We start from the raw sequence: 13,772 nt of genomic DNA, 5'->3' as shown, positions 1-13,772 counted from the left end.
TGGGAATAGTGATATCTACCTCCAAGGGTTGTTGTGAGAATTAGAAAGATAACATATATAATACAACCAGCAGAGTCTTTGGCACCTAATAAGGGCTCAGAAAATGTTACTCCCCTTCATTCCACCCCCTGCCACGAAGCATAACTGAGACAGTATTAGGGTTGGGGGTGGACAGACAGCTTCGCTCCCCTTCTCTTCTCTCTGTCTCACCCACCCTTTTCCTGACCCCGGGCAGCCCAAGGGCACGGGCCCCTGTGTTACAGGGTGAAGGCGAGAAGGACGCTTTTACCCCTTCCCAAGGTTGGTAGTCCTGGGGCTGCACCTTTCCTCTGTGCCCTTGGTTTGAAAAACTATTGGGTTTAAAGAGGCATCTCAAATGAAGACAGGTGCTCCAAGCAGGCAAATAACTTGCCACCTCCTTGAAATAATATTCTTCAAATATTTGTCTAGGCTGGGTGTGGTGGTTCACGCCTATAATCCCAGCACTTTGGGCAGCCCAGGCAGGAGGATTGCTTGAGCCCAGGAGTTCAAGACCAGTCTGAGCAACATAGCAAGACCCTGTCTCTATAAAAAAAAATTTAAAATTAGCCAGGCATGGTGGCATGTGCCTGTAGTCCCAGGTATTCTGGGGGCTGAGGCCAGAGGATCACTTGAGCCCAAGAGTCTGAGGTTGCAGTGAGCTATGATCATGCCACTCTACTTTAGCCTGGGCGACAGAGAGAGACCCTATCTCAAAAAAAAAAAAATTATCTAATATTTACTTTGATTGAGGGCAAAGCTGGGCCCAGCAGGACAAAGGCACCTTTCCCCAGTGTGTCAGGAGTTGGGTGTGGAGACCCAACGCCACTGATGGCAGATTTCCAATGTATTTCAGGAATGTGCTTGCCTCCTTATGATGTGTTACCCTGGCTCCCTCTTCATCTAGTCATTTCTTTATGTGTCTAGAGCCCCACAAAGGGTGACTAGGTCCACCTAGCTGATAGAGTTCACTTTGGCTCAGGATTACTTTTCTTTTTTAGTCACTTAAGAAACTCCATTTCCCAATTTGCCTGTCCCATACATTTAAGTACCCATGTCTTTCATGACACTGCCACAGGTTCTTGTGTCTGAATGCTTACCAGGGACTAAAATAAATTCACACTGCTATTTTGTTGGTGAAATGTACTATCACACACGTGGAGTTTTTAGATTTGTGGATTTAGATGAGTAACTTAAAATTTTCCTTTCTTGTTCTTAATTTGTTTTCTAATTTGGGATAAATGAAGTTAGCGGGGAGGAGATGCTCTAAGAACCGGCTCTCGTTATCATAACGCGTGGTTTGCACACGCCCAGACTCCGAGACACTCCTCCTCAGAGCCATTTCAAGGGCAGAGAACATTCCTAATCTCTAGGTTGCCTCACTTCCCTTTGTTTTAATCCTCTAACCTCCCCAAGCATGTAGAAAATTCCAGAGGAGTGGCACTCCTCACACTTTCACAAATTCTCTTTGGCCGCCCCATCCTGGCTCACTTCTAACCTGTGCAGATACAGTTGGTTCCAATTTCTTTCTAGTGGGCAGAGATTAAGGGAGTAGAAAGTCATTTAAAGATTTTGCACTGCTATGCCAAATATTACTGTAAACATTATTTTCTACCTGTTCCCCATAATACCTCTTGAGCGAAGCCTGGAATTCTACTAGTAATACTAGAACTTTCCTGTGGCTAAATTTTGATTGTTCCTAAAAGATCAGTATGCTGGAGGACTGCATTTTAAGCTGTCCTAAGTCACCTGTGTCTTAATGTGAGCGGCAGGCAGCTTGTGTCAGTGGTGGTTCTGAGGGCAGCCCTGGGATGGAGGGGGAGGAGAACTCGTAGCTCAGGACACAGAGAGAACTTCCACCTTGGTAGGAGCTGTCCTGGGCCTGCTTACAGGTGGTAAGTCATGTTTTGACCCTGAGTCTCCCCTCCTCCTTGCAGGTGTAGCTGTTCCTTGTCTTTGGTTTTCAAATTAGAAATGCTTATTTAGGGTAGCAATGGAAAACAGATGGTAAGTTAGCAAAATCAGCAGAGGATGGAGAACCCATGAACAATAAAATACCAGAAAAGTGTCACCCAAAATGCCATATTAAAAAAAGTTAACCATTAAAAAAACTGAGAGCCAAGAATAAAGGCACCTCAAGGGTAGAAACACGCACCATATTTTTTGCACTTTTTTTTTTTGCCCTGTGATATTAGTCCATCTTTTATGAAGATCATCTTTTATGAAAGTCAATAACTTTAACTAATGTTAGGATGTCTCCTGAGGCAATGTGAGATTATATGGTAGGTAAACAGTAGGCAGTTGCTGTAGCAAAAGAAAGTGTCATTTAGGAACACAGTCAGCCCCGTGACAGCTGTCCCTTTTCCTCACTCCCTATGGAGATCATCCTTTGGCCTGGACGTTATTGAGCTGCTGGATTAAAAGCATGAGAATCGAGCCTCGTTTTCTTCCATGTCTATTCTTAGAGAATCTATTTATTCTTTTTCAACTCACCAGGACCAGTCTCAGAAAATGTTGAGAACTGGGTGTGAGCTGTAATCACTTACGTGGTCCTTTGTGGTTTGCAGAGCATCTTTGCATGCGTTATTGCATTTCGTCCTCCCAGTAACGCTGTGACGTAAGCATTATATTATTATCATGCAGTTTTACACCAGTGGAAAGGAAGTTTAAGGAAATGATGTGACTTGTCTAAATTTTAAAAAGAGGGGATGGCTCTCAGTTCAGGTCTTTTGACCCCTAGTCCTGTTGCTCCACAATTCACGTTAATTCTGAGGAGATGCCAGTTGTCCGCCAAGCTCCTTTCTTATTTTATTCTTAATAACAATGTTAATAGTGGCCAATGTTTGGCAGGTATTTGCATGGTGCCAAGTACAGCTCATTTTATCCTCACACCGATCTTATGATACAGACTTTATCACTAACCTTATTTTACAGTTGAGCAAACTGAGGCTTAGAAAGGTTAGGTATGTTGCCCAAGCGTACATAGCTAGTAAGTGACGGAGACAGGATTCAAGTCCAGACCTGTTTGGTTCCTGTGCTCTCAAACACTCGACTCCACCACCTTGATGTGCTTTTGGTTTCTCTTCCAAGGTTTCTGGCTCCTTCCAAATGTTCGATTCAAGACAGCAGAAGCACACAGAGTGCTTTCAAGGACAAAGAACTGAACTACAGGCTGTGGGAGGACGCAGAGGATGAATGAGGGCTCCTCCAGGATGTGCAAAGGCAGGAAGCACAACCAGCCTGCAGATGAGGACTGACAGAGCAAAACAAACAGCCATGACGGGGCTCAGGATGTGCTACCCCACAATATGGCACCTTGGCCTATTGTATAGTTTAAGCTGAAGATATTTGAGAAAACTACAGAAGCAGGAAAGTCTCTCTGACCTTCCTCCACCCTTCTTTCCTGAGGCAGGTGGTCAAACCCAGGAAGGATTCTCTGACTTTCCCCTGAAGCGGGTCATGGGATGCTTCCTGTATCCCGAAGAAAGGAGCATCCTTATCTCTGCAGACACAGGACACAGAGAAGAGTCTGAGCAAACAGGCCTTGCTAAGTTCCCCCAGTTTATTACCACTAGACCATACTCTTTGCCCTATCACACTTCTCCATGACTGTGCACTCTCCATCAAACCTGCCAGAAAACATAGATTTAACTGTTTCTTCAGGACTTCATTTCCTTGTGAAGGCTCCCACGTCCCGTAAAACTTATATTAAATATATTCATATGCTTGTTTCTTGTTAATCTGCCTTTTGTTAGAGGGGCCTCAGCCACGAGCCTAAGATGGGTGAGGAAAAGCTATTTGTCCTCCCCTGCAGTTACAAATGGGTTAGTCAGGCCGAGTGCAGTGGCTCACGCCTGTAATCCTAGCACTCTGGGAGGCCAAGGCGGGAGGATCGCTCGAGGTCAGGAGTTCAAGACCAACCTGAGCAAGAGCGAGACCCCATCTCTACCTAAAAATAGAAAGAAATTAGCTGGAAACTAAAACTATATATAGAAAAAATTAGCCAAGCATGATGGCACATGCCTGTAGTCCCAGCTACTTGGGAGGCTGAGGCAGGAGGAACACTTGAGCCCAGGAGTTTGAGGTTGCTGTGAGCTAGGCTGACAGCACGGCACTCTAGCCCAAGCAACAGAGCGAGACTCTGTCTCCAAAAAAAAACAAATGTGTTAATCAGAAGGGACATGGAGCATAGTGGGACACCAGAAAAAACTGACTGATCAACCCACACTGAGGCGTCAGGGACTTAACATGGATCCTCTGCGCTGAATCATTCGCATTTTATAGCAGGATGGCAGTGCTTCCCACGAAGGCACTCCTTGCTAATAGTGACCTAAGACATGTCTCAGGCTCAGGGTCACCAGCTGGGTCCAGGGGGCTCTTTAAAACATGCCATGGAGGCAGCAGCCTGTTCTGAACACAGCAGCATGGACTGAGAGTGGTAGGACCCTCCAGTTGGCTACCATTGCTTCTGCACTAACTAAATCCTCAAAGATAAAACTTCTCCGACAGAAAGGCCATAATACACTCAAGCGCTGCTTAGGATTTTGCTTCAATTTAAATCAGTAAACCTGTCACCTTTGAAAGATATTTAGTTCATTCCTTTGCTGAATGAAGCTGGCAGACGGTGAGGGAATAAGTTGGTGAGAGGATGTCTGGGAATGGGACAATTTGTCCAACACCATGAAATGAAGCCTCTTGAAGATTTGGAGAAGATGGGACAATCCACATCCCTTTCGTCCTCCATCAGTTCCTGGGGAAGCAGATGGGGGGCGGTGGTTCTCCAGGTCATGGCTCTTGGCTCTTAGCCCTAGATGCACATTGGAATGACCTGCAGGACTTTTGAATCCACATGTTCCTGGGACCCACCCAAGAATCTCTGGGAGTGCAGCCCACGTGCTGTGGTTTTTAAAACCTCCCCTGGTGACTGTGAAGCACAGAGGGTATTACCACTCTAGAGTTCCCAATCAGAAATGAATAACTGACATAAGTGTCCAGTTAGTCTTTCCACTATTTTGGTGAGCTTGGAAGGGAACGGGCATTGGTGACCGATTTTAAAAAGGAGAAGCGAAGCCCCGAGAGGAGGAGCAATTTGCCTAGGTCAGATGGCTGGGGAGTGGCAGGGTTGGGAAGCGGTGACTTCCTTTGCTTTTTGGTCTCTCACCGCCTTTGTTCCTGGTAGCACGTTGTAGGATTAATTGTTCTGATGGCTTGGCTTCATATGTACTCAGGCATGAAATTTCTACTCCTTCCCTGGGCAGTCTTTCCAGTTAGACCTACACTACTGTTTTTAAGTGTTTCCTGGTCTGGAAACCCAAATATTTCTCTTCTAATTCTTACTCTTTGCAAGTCTGAACAGTGGGTCATGACAGTCCTGCATTCATTTCGAAGGCACCGGGGCCCACATCACGTGCGTTCTGTCCGGACCACAGCCCATGCATGTGCAGTGAAAACGCATCAGCAAGGGTGGAATTCAGCCCTAACTCAGTCTTAGCTTTCAGTCATGCTGTAAATCCAGCGTTTCTGCCATGGGACCCACAGCAGTTAGTTCCTTCAGAACTCAGAGCTAAATCCCCGAGGAGGCCTGGGTGGACAGGCCACTCGAATGGTGGCCTGCTTAGAGGTGCGGTCATGTTTCCTGATTTAACTGGGTCAGTTTGGTCGTCTATTTTTGCCATTTGATTTCAGGGCAGGGCTGACTTCCGTGTGCTGGCAAGTCCCAGATAGCTCCTGCTCTGAGTGACTGGGACAGGTGTCCAAGAACCCTCAGTGACTATTATTTAATTTTGTTCCTCCCCCAGCCTCATGGTGTATATATGAGTTGTTATGCGACGGAGTTCTATTTTTAACTGCAAACATGCTCTGTTCAACTGGAATCATGTTCTTTAGACACTGCATTATGCAAGCTGGCTCCAAAGTTTGCCAGGAGTGCTAAACTAAACTGTGACAATTCCCAGCCGCAGCCACTGAAACTCCCACAGTGAACCAAACAGCATGCTTACTTGCAGCAAGATAGAGTTTCAGTTGTGTTAAATAACTGTCTGGTGCTACCTGATGAGAAAGCCGTGTCTGGCCGTTTTGATCAGCTTCTTTCATCTTGTCTCCTGTCTAATCCCAGAATAAATCCTCTGGGCCTTGGGGGAGAACATTAAAAAGGCTTCTGGTGAAGAAGATTAAACTTGAAACGAGTTGTAATGAGGCACGAACAATGTAATGCTCATTGTAAGGGATCTTCTCAGGTTCTAAGCAGGCGAGGAGAAAAGATGGTTTAGATGGAGGGCGCCCTGCTGGGAAGCCCCTCTGGCGCAGATGGTCCCGTGGAGCCATTCATTACCCCAAACTGAGAACATTAGACAAGTCCACTGGCAGGTTCTCAGGTTTTTTCTTGGGGCGATCATAGAGAAGTGGCTCTCAAGAATTGCACAGGGCCAGGGATCTTTTCTTCTGACTTCTTCTGGAGATTGACATCTGGCTTACCCAAGATGACCCAGAGAAGGAGCAGAGCTAGAAGTCTCTGCAGGAAGAATGTTAGTATCAGTCAGGACTTTTTGGTGGCAAGCAACAGAAATAACCTCTTCGTAAGAGTTAACCTATTTAAGCAGAAAAAGACTTTTTAGAAAATAAGTTCCATGAGAGAAGGGGCTAGCTTAGTACCTTGAATGTAGTAGGCACTCAGTGTCTCAGTCCTTCCAGGCTGCTATAACAAAATTTCTTAGACTGGGTAATTTAGAAACAGCAGAAATGTATTTCTCAGAGTTCTGGAGGCTGGAAGTCGAGATCAAGTTGCTGGCAGATTTGGTGTCTGGTTAGATGGTGCTTTCTTTGTGTTCTCACACAGCAGAAAGGGCAAACAGGCTCCCTCAAACCTCTTTATAAGGGCACTAATCCCATTCATGAGGACTCCTAAAGGCCCTACCTCTTAATACTATCACATCGGGGATTAAGTCCTAACATGAATTTTGGGGAGATCCAACATTCAGACCATAACACACAGTAAATGTTTGTGGACTAAAAGAAGATATGGGGTGGATCAAAGAAGTTTTATTTTGTTTTGTTTTGTTTTGAGAAAGAGTCTCACTCTGTCACCTGGGCTAGAATGCCTTGGCATCAGCCTAACTCACTGCAACCTCAAACTCTTGGGCTCAAGGGATCCTCCTGCCTTGGCCTCCTGAGTAGCTGGGACTATAAGTGAGCACCACCATGCCTGGCTAATTTTTTCTGTTTTTCCTGGAAACAGGGTCTCTACCTTGCTCAGGCTGGTCTCGAATTCCTAACCTCAGGCAATCTTTCTGCCTTGGCCTCCCAGAGTGCTAGGATTATAGGCATGAGCCACTGTGCCCAGCCCAGGGGATCAAAAAATTATTAGGAATATTGAGAACAAGTTTCAGAAAAGGATGAGAATGAGAGCATCTCTGGAGGGACTTAGGTGGCAGAAATCAGGTCCCTGACTGTCTCATCAGGATACCACTGCTGTAGTGAATGTTCTACAACCATTTTTATATTTTTGAGAGTCCATACTCATGCTTCAAAATCCAGAAAAGTGAGAAAGTGGAGAGTGTATTAGTTAGAGTTCTCCAGAGAAACAGAAATAATTAGAATATATATATGTATATATATGTGGAATTGGCTCATACGATTATGGAGGCTGGCAAGTCCAGTCTGCAGGGTGGGCCAGTGGGCTGTCAGGTTGGAGACCCAAGCAGAACCAATGCTCCTGTTCGAAGGCCATCAGGCAGGAAGAGCTGATGTTGCAGATGAAGGCAATCTGCTAGAGCATCCTCTCTTACTTGGGAAAAGGGTCGTCTCTTTGTTCTATTCAAGCTTCAACTAGTTGGATAAGGACCACCCATATTATGAAGGACAATTTTCTTTACTGATTAAAATATTGATCTCTTTCTAAAACACTCTCACAGAAACACCCAAAATGTTTGACCAAATAACTGGGCAAAGTGGCCCAGTGAAGTTGACACATAAGTTTAACCACCAACGAGATGGGGAGGGAGAGTACCACTGACCTAGCCTGAGTCATGTGCCCAGCCCTTTGGTCAACAGAAGGAAGGGTATTTCGTTTGGCAATTCCATAGACTTTACACAGTGGGGCAGAACTGATTTCCCAGAGGGAAAGTGGGGAGCTGTTACCAGGAGAAAGGAGAAGAAATAGCAGAAGCCACAAAACAACTGGCTCTTCTCTAAGGAGGGTCTTATTTTGTTAGTTGCTTCTCTGTGGGTTAACATCAAAACACATCTCTGCTTTGCCTGCCTTCTTCCAGCTCCTCTTCTCTATGTAAAATGGAGAACAGCTGGGATGGGGAAAAAATAATTTCTGTCTCTTTTCCCTTTCACCACCAGTCTTGAGCAGAGGTGACTGTTTGATAGGAGAACATCACCTCCAAGCCCTTGCTCTTAGAGGTTTATGCTAACGATTCAAACTCAAATGCTAGCTCACTCTGAAAGGTCCCCCCACATTGTAAAGGGCATTTAAAAGATATCCCTGCCCCAGAGAAGTTTGAATCTGTTGCATTTTGTGCATTTTTCTTTTTTTCTGTTCTTTCCTTACTAGAGGTGTCATCTAGCTGTGGATGCTACTAAGCAATCTAGTACTTTGTGGAATTAAAAAGGCACCCCTCCCTCAAGATGCTTTACATTCATTGGTCAGAATTGTCATAATGTACTGATTTTGTTAGAACAAGACACTGCTATAAACCAGAAAATTGTCACCATACGTATAAGTCTACCATGTTTACAATGTGAATGATGCCTTCTTAGATGTGGCATCCTTGTGCAGTGCACAATCTATCTGCACATAGCAAGCCTGAACTGCTGAGGGAGAAGGAGACCATCAGAAATCAGGAAATGTATTCAATGCTCTTATGAACTCTGTGTGTGTGTGTGTGTGTGTGTGTGTGTGTGTATGTGTGTGTGTGTGTGTGTGTAGGGCGAGTTCTCTTTGTTTGAGTTCTGATCAATAGCTGAACCACTGATCAGATTCAAGACAGAACTATAAATCCAAGACTCCTTTAGTGTGGCAAGTCCACCGGAGTTCCCAAGGAAGCTTTTATGAGGAATTAGGAATCACTGCTGTCATCTTGGGAGTCCCGAGAGACGTGCATAGCTCAGACCAGACCAGTAGAGAGCGACAATGGGCAGATATTGCTACGCCAGGACACATTGCTGAGAGATCCTCTTCAGAGGTTTGTAAGTCTGACTTCTGATTAGCACATTAGATAGACGGAATGACTCACTGCAGATTCCCCAGACCCATGATGGGTAGACAAGGTCAATAGTATGAAATGAAAACAGCTAAGAAAGAATAAATAGAAATCTAATCATTTTTCCCATATACCAATGGATCACATTGCACACACCCTGGGGAGGCACAGCCCACTTTGTAGACCACCAATCTAGAACCTGTTACTTCTCCTACAGCACCTGTGTAGACAGAGCTAATTGATTACAACATTCTCTCTGAGCCTATAGGAATCCTCATACTCCATTGCAACTCAGTGGTCTCTAGGCCAGGGGTTGGCACACTACAGCCCATTGGCCATATCCGGCCAGATGCCTCTTTTTATGAATAAAGTGTTATTGAGACACAGCCACACTCACTTGGTTGTGTCCTGTCTATGCCTGCTTTCATAGCTGAGTACTTGCCCCAGAGACCACATGGTCCACCAAACTTTCAATACTCATTAACTGATGCTTTACAGAAAAAGTTTGCTCGCTCCTGCTCTAGGGAGTCAGTATTGCTCACCATGTGTTGGTAATGAAAGGTAAAACTTGGGCACCATCCCTGCTCTAGAGTCAGGCTGGAGTTTGGAGTTTGGAGCTCATTGTGCTAACGAGGCCCAGCTTGGCCTTGCTTTCTCCCGAGGATTAGCACCTAATCCTGGCTAGCCTTCTTAGAAAGCTACACCACTGGCCGCAAGGACACAGAGAAGTGAGTGTGCATGAAAACGGTCACCAGAAGTCTGTGTCCTATAGTGTGTGGGTCAGCTGTGTCCTCTCCCACCCCCAGGCCTTCTGCCACCTGCCCCAGGTGGAGGCACGAGCTCCTCGACACAGGTAACACAAGCGGCTTTGGGGCCGCCCCGCTGGAGGGCTGCACGGGTGCTGCGCACCCCCAGGGGCTGCGTGAGTAGGCGCTGAACATCCGGATTTCTCAAGAGGAATTCTTTTCCTCCCCCCAGTTCAAGATCTGAGGGGGCAGTGGGAAAAGGGACTAAAATGGTCGTCTCCACCTGTCCTGCCGAGCCCCACCTCCGACAAGGCTCCCGCATCCCTTCCTCTTTTACTTTGGCCGTTGGAAATGAGCAAGGAGAAAAGGAAGAAGACCGGAAAAGGAGGTAAAAAGAAAAGGAGGGCAGAGTAAGGCGGGAAATTATGTTCTGAAAGTAGTAAAAGTATTTCTCTACATTGAGATGTTGAATTTGAACCTAAATGAAGTCTACTGCTGTCAGGTTTGGGCAATTCTCACAGTCTCTCATTAGGCACTAGCCTGAGTCCTTACGCAGGGTCTGAGATGTCTTCTGAGAGAGACATTTTCTCAGGGAAGAGTCCGGCCAATGAGCTTGGCCTGGTAAAAACATCCCATAGTCACCGCTGTGGATAAGCCCTGCTATGTCTGCATGTGTGTGCCCCCTCACAACGGATATGTAGATGTGTATATACTGTACATATATGTATACACATATACATTAGGGGGTGATTTGGAATCATGAGAGCAGAGCAGACACTACAGGATTAATGTCCGTATAAAAGAGACCCCACCTTGATCTTGGACTTCCCAGCCTCCAGAACTGGCGGAAATAAGTCTCTGTTGTTTATAAGCCACTCAGTTTATGGTATTTTGTTATACAGCTTGAACAGACAAAGACGAGCTACATGGCACCCGGGCAACCTGATGTCTGTCTTTGCCTCCTGGATACACTCTTCCTCGTCCCTTCCCTTCCCCTCACCCCACTACCACACACAATATCTGTGTTCAATTCGGAGGGGTGGGGAGTGCCTAGAACTAGAGTTCTAAAAACTGAAAAATCTGCTCATTGAAAGCTGAGACACTGGATAATCAGAATGCTGTTTTGGCCACATCAGATGGACTGTAACTCACAGGAAAAGGGCAGGTGTTCCCTCTTTCTCCTGTGTGGGCACCATGTGGCTTCCAAACATCACATTCTCTGAAAACACAGTATGGGTTGAGCACCTCAGAGCCCCCCGTGGTGGCAGCTCCTCTGTGGCCGGGAGACAGCAGAAGGGCATATTTTCCCAGCTCAGCAGGACGTTTATTAAAAATTTCATAGAATAATAGAGAGAATACTCATATACCCACCATGAGATCAATAATTATTAACCTTTTGGCATATTTTCTCTATCATCTGTCTCTGTCATCTATTTTTTGTGTGTGTCATTCATTTTTAAATACTTTAGCATGATTCTCCTAAGAAGAGGGATATTCTACTATTTAATCACTATAATCAAGAAAATTAACAGTAAGTCCATAATATCATACAATATTTTGTCCATCTCTAACCTTCCCCAGTTGACCTGAAAATGTCTTTTATAGCTAGTTTTTGGAAATCAAAATCCACTCACAATTTATGTGTTGCATTTGCTCATTGTGTGTTTAGTTTCTTTTCAATTTTAATCTCTTTTGTTTTGGTTTGGTTTTTTATGACGTTGACTTTTTAAAAGACTGGGCCAAGTATCCCAAGAAGTCTCACATTCTACATTTGTCTGATGTTTTCTCATGGTGTTGCACCTGTTCCTCTCTGGCATTTCCTATGATCTGGAAGTTACCTCTGAAGGCTTGATTAGATGGATCTTAGTGTGGTTTTAATGCACGTCTGAGATTGAGCACCTTTTCATACATTTCTTGGCCATTTGGATTTCTTTTCCTGTGAAGTGACCATCCTTGCCTATTTATTGTACTATTTGATATCCTGTCGTTTTCTTATTGCTGTGTAGGCATTCTTTATTCTAAGTAAGTGCTGAAAATGTCTTATCCCACTCTGTGATTTGCCTTTTTACTTTTGTAAGGATATCTTTTGATGAGAAGTTTTAAAGTTTAGTGTCCTGTTTATCAATGTTTCTGTGACCTGTTTAAAAAATCTTTCCTAACCTGGGGTCAAAATGATATTATTATAGATTATCTCCTCAGTTGCCTCTCATAATTGGGTCTAAGGTCCTCCTGGAAGTGTTTTTTGTGTCTGGTGTGAGGTAGAGGCCTGATTTCACTTCCTCCCCCAACACCATCTATTCAAAACGTGTTCTTTCCCCAATGCTCTCCAGCGCTCCCTTCATTATTAGCTGAGGGCCCCAGTGCACGTTTCGAAGATCTCCATTCTACCCATTGGTCTATTTCTAAAAATTCTTACACCAATGCATACTTTCTTAGTAGTTTTATAATAAGGCTTGATACCCAACTGTGCAAGTTCTCTCTATATATTACTTCAAGATTTTGACATTTTACACAAGACTTGGCTCAAACCTAGAGCTTCCCTTTTGGAATAGTATCATGGGGTTACTGTCTTTCCTGGGCTCTGTTCTCAAAAATAACTCACCCAATTTCCCAGTTGGTATTTTCCAGGGACTTTTCTCGCCCATGGCTTAAAAAAGATTTGATGTGAGCCCATGCAAGTCCACTGTTTGGAATCACCATATCTGTTAATTTCTGCTTTTTGGAACAGACTGAAATATAGAAACTGAATCTGAAATAGCCAGTGAACCTTTTAAGACTAATCACCTGATCTTTGAATATGGGTGACTTACAGATTGTTTTGACCCCTTCTTTGTAGACTACCCCCTGTAGAGAGAATGAACTCTGGAGTCAGGTTTTTGGGCTCAATTCCTGGGTACACCACCTACCAGCTCTGTGACCCCGGACATGTTACTTAACTCCCCTGGCCTCAGTTTTCTCATCAGTATAATGGGGATAATAATAGTATCCACCTCACGGGTGTTTGTGAGGATTAGGTGAGATTGTAATACGAAAAAGGAGCTGGCACAGACTAAGTGCTTTATAACTGTTAGTCATTATTGTTATTTTTGAAAGAATTCTTCTTCCCTCCAAGGGCCTTGAGAGCCACCTAGAAGAAGGGCAAAAAAAAAAAAAAATTTCTCTTGCGTATCTGAGGTGCAGAGGGCTTTACTTGTTGGACACTCTGCACAGGCATCTGCAGGATGGGTAGGCACATCACAGGATCTTGTTCTACGCTTGTTCACCTGACTGGTGCAGTAGGGTATTTGCCACCCTCGGGATGTCTCCCAGGTCAGAGACATGGGCATGACCCCACACAGGGTCAGTGTCAGCCAGAACAGTCTGCATGCCGAGGGGCGGCCGGCCAGCCCGCCACTCCCCAGGCCGGGCCAGTTCAGTGCAGAGAAGTGGTTTCAGCTGTCTGGCCTCAAAGCCACCCATCCTCTGGAGGGTGCCGCCGCCTCACATGCCCTTCTAGAAATAGAGGTGGAGGGGTGGTATGGGGGTACGGTCCTAGGTCCAGTACCGTGGTGGAGCCAGGGAGAAGGAGAGGCCGCCCTGATTACGTTGAAATGGAAAGATTATGTTGAAACGCATGTAGAGGGGCTGGAATTGCACAACTAAAATTGCACAATCGTATCTATAGTATGATCCCATTTAATGAATACATATTTCTGTACACGTGTACTAAAAAGATCTGGAAGATTATTTCCATGGCATTAAAAGAAATTGTCTCTGGGTGGAATTCTTTGTTCTTTTATTTTTTTGTATTTGTACAATGCAT

At 45.0% G+C, this 13,772-nt stretch overlaps 1 long non-coding RNA gene across 1 annotated transcript; it reads left to right on the top strand.

Annotated features, from left to right (window-relative positions):
* The first annotated feature begins 690 nt into the window (after positions 1-690).
* LOC123647470 lies at positions 691-3,746 on the top strand. Its single transcript, XR_006738242.1, has 2 exons — positions 691-2,635; positions 3,109-3,746. It is a non-coding gene; the product is annotated as an uncharacterized LOC123647470 (long non-coding RNA).
* The last annotated feature ends 10,026 nt before the right edge of the window (positions 3,747-13,772 follow it).

Source organism: Lemur catta, chromosome 11 (genome assembly GCF_020740605.2).
Source record: "Lemur catta isolate mLemCat1 chromosome 11, mLemCat1.pri, whole genome shotgun sequence".
NCBI classification, from domain to species: Eukaryota; Metazoa; Chordata; class Mammalia; order Primates; family Lemuridae; genus Lemur; species Lemur catta.
Note: the sequence above shows the minus strand (reverse complement) of the source record. Positions and strands in the feature narration are given on the sequence as shown.